The sequence below is a fragment of the Myotis brandtii genome, unplaced genomic scaffold (genome assembly GCF_000412655.1).
Source record: "Myotis brandtii unplaced genomic scaffold, ASM41265v1 scaffold574, whole genome shotgun sequence".
NCBI lineage: Eukaryota > Metazoa > Chordata > Mammalia > Chiroptera > Vespertilionidae > Myotis > Myotis brandtii.
The window spans coordinates 271,089-276,338 of record NW_005370150.1 but is presented as its reverse complement, the minus strand read 5'-3'; positions in this window follow the sequence as shown (position 1 = coordinate 276,338).

The following is a 5,250-nucleotide window of genomic DNA, read 5'->3' as shown; positions in this document are numbered from 1 at the left end:
TATATTTTTTTTTACCATTTTTTGTAGTAAATACATATAAGATCTATTCCCTTAATTTTCCAGTAGATACAGTAGTACAGTGTTGTTTTTTGAAAATACATTTTTATTGATTTCAGAGAGGAAGGAAGAGGGAGAGAGAAATAGAAACATCCATGATGAGAGAGAATCATTGATCGGCTGCCTCCTGCAAGTCCCCCACTGGGGATCGAGCCCACAACCCAGGCATGTTCCCTTGACCGGAATCAAACCTGGGACCTTTCAGTTCACAGGCTGATGCTCTATCCACTTAGCCAAACCGGCTAGGGCAGTATTGTTGTATATAAAAACAGTGCTATGTATTAGATTTCCAGAGCTTATTCATCGTATAGAAATTCATCGTATGGAAATTTGTACCCTTTGCTGAACCTCTCCTCCTTTTCCCCAACCCCAAGCCCATGGTAAATAACCATCATTCTACTCTCTGTTTCTGTGAGTTCAGCTTTTTTTAGATTCTACATATAAGTGATATATAGGATTTGTCTTTGTTTGACTTATTAAACAGCATAATCTCTTCAAAGACCATCCATGTTGTCACAAATGACAGGATTCTTAGGCTGTTTCCATATCTTGGCTATTGTGAATAATAAACATGGGAATTCAGATGTCTCTTCATTATCCTGTTTATACTTTTTTGTAAAATTATCCAGAAGTGAAATTGCTGAATTGTATGGTAGTTCTATTTTTAATATTTTAAGGAACATCCATACTATTTTTCATAGTGGCTTTACTGATTTACATTCCCACCAACAGTGCACAAGTGTTTCCTTTTCTCCAAATCCTTGCCAACATGTGTTACCTTTGTATTTTTGATGATTGCCATTCTAACAGGTATGAGGTGATATCTCATTGTGGTTTTGATTTGCATTTCCCTGATGATTAGTGATATTGACCACCTTTTTATCTTCCTGTTGGACATTTTTATCTTTTTTTGGAAAAATATCTATTCAGTTCCTTTGCCCTTTTTTAAAAAAATCAGATTTTGTTGTTCATGTTATAGAGTTGTATTAATTCTTTATATATTTTTATTTATTTTTTTAACTTTTCCATAAAAATGTTTAAAATTTTGGAAAATTTCACATCTTATGCAAAAATTCACATATATACAAAAGTAAAAAGAATAGATAAATGAGCACTCACGAACTCATCCCCTCATCTCAACAATTATCAATATTCTGCCTTTTATGTTTTACTTATTCTTCCCCAACACTATGTTTCCTGGAGTATTTTAAAGCAAATCCCAGACATTGATGACTGTATTGGTAAGTACTTCAGTTTGTGTGTGATAAGGGCTTAAAAATCACACAAACATAAGTGCAATGCTATTATCACATCCAATGAAACTTAATACAATTACCATAATATCTAATGTTTAATAGGCAGTCCATGTTTGATTTTTCCCCCTTGGCTAAAAAAAAAATAAATTCTTCAGTTGACTTATTCCAATCAGGATCCAAGCAGTCTCTTCGAGTTCCATTTGTGTGATGGGTCTCTGAGGTCTTCACTTTGCTCCTGTGCCTTTTAACAGCCACTGTTGATTGTTCTCAAGCTCCACCATTTGGTTGTAAAAATTTGATTTTCTAACAATATAATTACTTTAGTATTAATTAGCTGGGTATTTCTTATCATGAAGGATTTTCCCCCATCAACTGCTTGGTTACTCTGAAGTACAGACTATATAGGAAAGGCAGACTAAATGTTAGATTCTTCCCCTTCATATAATGTGTAGTTGTCTTGGCACCTCCAAGAAAGCCAATAGGTTTTGGTGTTTTGTTTGTATGTCTGATTTTGTAATATTATGGTCCCATGAGTTTTTATTTTATATATCTGATTGTGTTCATCCTCCTTCTTTTTGATGATGTGATCTTTGACGATTTCCTTACCTTCAGGTTCAAGATATCTTAGGCTCATCTTGTACATTTTTGCCCCAAATCTGACATCAGTCATTTCTATTATTTAGAGACCAAATCTGTCAGGAGAAGCATTTAACTTTAAATAATTTAGAGCCTCGAATATTACATGGAATTGGACATTTTTGTTGTCGTTGAATCTCACATGAGGATATTTTTCCATTGATTTTCTTTTTTTTTAGTTTTTTTTATTGTTTAAAGTATTACAAATAGTAGTACATATGTCTCCTTTTTTCCCCCCAATTGACCTTCCCTCAACCTCCCCTACCCTCCGGCACATGCCTTCACCCCCCTCCCAGTGTCTTGCATCCATTGGTTATGCTTATTAAATTCTTTATATATTTTGTATATTAGCTCCTCATTCGATATATGGTTTGCAAATATTTTCTCCCATTCCATAAGTTTCCTTTTCATCTTGCTGGTTATTTCCTTTTGCTGTGCAGAAGCTGTTCAGTTTGATGTAATTCCACTTATTTATTTTTATCTTTGCTGCTAGTATTTTTTCACGTTACATCCAAAAAACATTGCCAAGACCTTAGTCAAGGAGCTTTACCCCTATGTTTTCTTATAGGATCTTAGAATTTCAGGTCTTACATTTAAGTCTTTAATCAATTTGAAGTTAACTTTTATGAGTGGTGTGAATTAAATGTTCAATTTTATTTTCCCACTCTTCCCAGAACAATTTATTGAGTAGAATTATCCTTTCTGCATTGAGTATTCTTGTCTACCTTGTCAAATGTGCAGTGACTGTATATGTCAGGGATTATCTCAGGGCCTTTGATCCTGTTCCTTTTGTCTATATGTTCTTTTTTGTGTCAGTATTATACTCTTTCGATTGCTATCATTTTGTAGTATAGTTACATATCAGGAAGTGTCATACTTTGTTCTTTTTTTTTCTTTTCAGAAGTGTATTAGTTATTTGGGGTCTTTTGTGGTTCCATACAAATTTTGGATATTTTTTCTATTTCTGTGGAAAAAATGAATTTTGAATAGTGATTGCATACATAGATAGATGGTTTTGGGTAGTATGGACATTTTTTAACAATATTCATTCTTCTGATACATAAACATGAGAAGGTTTCCATTTGCTTTTATCTTCTTCAATTTCTTTCATAAGAGTATTGTAGCTTTCAGTGTACAGATCTTTCATTTCCTTGGTTAAATTTATTCCTAAGAATTTTATTTTTTATGTTACTATTGTGAATAAGATTCTTTTCTTTATTACTTTTTCAGATATTCTGCTGTTAGTGTATAGAAATGCAAATTATATATGTTGATTTTATATCCTATAACTTTACTAAATTCATTGATTAGTTGTGACAGGTTTTTTTGTGTGGAGTCTGTAAGATTTTCTGTGTATATAATGTATCATCTGAAAATAATGACAATTTTCTGTCTTCTGATTCGGATGCCTTCTATTTTTTCCTCTTGCCTGATTGCTCTAGCTAGGACTTTTAGTAATATCTTGAATAAGGGCAGTGAAAGTGGACACCCTTCTCTTGTTCTTAATCCTGGAGGAAAAGCTTTCAACCTTTCACATTGAGAATATATGACCTTCATTGTGCTAAGATCAGAGCACTTGCCTAGGTTACAGGATTGATCTCCAGTAAGGGGCATGCACGAGGCAGCGGATCAATAATTCTCTCTCATTGATATTTCAATCTCCCCCTCTCTCTCCTTCCTCTCTGAAATCAATAAAAATATATTTAAAAAATGTTTTATAGTTCACCAGTGAAACTATCTGTTGCTGGAATTTCCCTTGTTTCAAGGTTTTAGAATACTGATTCAATCTCCATATTCATTATTTATCTTTTTATATTTTCTAATTTTTCCTGATTCAGTCTTGGGAAGCTGTCATTCCTATGAATTCATCTATTTCTTCTAGATTATCCCATTTGTTGGCATAGAGTTGTTCATAGTAGTCTGTCTCTCTCTCTCTCTCTCTCTCTCTCTCTCTCTCTCTCTATCTTTTTTTCTCATAGTAGTTTCTTAATATCCTTATAGGCATTGTTTTTATCCCCATTTTACAGTTAAAAACACTGTGACTCAGAGAGATTAAATAACTTGTTCATAATCATACAGTGACAGAGCCAGGATAGAAACTCAAGCAGTGTAGGCCCGAGTCCATGTTCTTAGCACTATGCAAAACACTTCTCTGTGGTAGAATTTGGAAATCCATCAACAAGTCTAAGACACAGTCCCCAAACTGTTCCATGTCAATCCTACAAATGCCCCAGAAATACGTATTATTTTTTATTGAATTGGGAGTATGAGGTATGAGGGTAGATGGCCAAAGGTAATTGCCATCCTGAGGTAAGGGGAGAGAAGAAACTAAAATTAAAAGGGGAAAAATCCTAAAATTGGCACACACATGGTGCTAGGTATTATATTATTCAATTTACCTATGTTTTCTTCTTTTATCTTCACAACTATTATAAAACTAAATTTCCAGCTGTGGAAACTGAGCCTCAATGAGTTTAAGTAAATTGTTTAAGTGGCAGATCTATGATTGCATCCCAGACAGTTTGATTTTAGAGCTTGGACATTTAACCACTATCAAGGTTACATAATGGCAATCATTAAACATTACCACTTATTCTCACATGCCACATACTAAGCACTGCCTTAAAGACTTTATCCATACCAGCTCCCTTAATCAACACAATAATCCTATGAGGTTAGTCTTATTGTTATCCTTATTTAAAAGATAAGAAAACAAACACAAACCCAGTAAGTGGTGAAACCAAGATCTGGACCCACTCTTGTTTATATCCCAAGTTCTTTCCAATAGAGGGGAGATGGAGAAAAGCTGAGCTTAGCCTGTGGCCTGGCAATGTTCTCCCTATTTATATTGGTCAGGGACACTGCTGGCTGTCTGTGTAACTGACTCTGAGGTTTTAAGGAGAACTTGATAAAGAACAGAAGCTTGGATTTTCTCCACAATGAATAACTTAAAACTAGGCATTGATACTTCAATGTAACTCTCTTCTTGCTACAAATGGACCACCTTGTACCCATTATTGGATGTCCATGGTATGCAAAAAATATTTTTCATCCATGGATATAATAGTTATAATGTCCATAAATATTAGTATATAAGTGAAAGTGGGCATAAATCATTCTTATCTGTTCCTAAAAGTAGCTCTCCTAAGAACTTCTACTTATTAGCCAGTTTCATTCTTTTTGTGCAATTGAAAGAACTAAGCCTTTTTATTTTTATTTTATTTTTTTAAATTTTCTTATTGATTAAGGTATTACATATGTGTCCTTATCCCCCTTTCCCCCCCCCCCCCCCCCTCTTTCC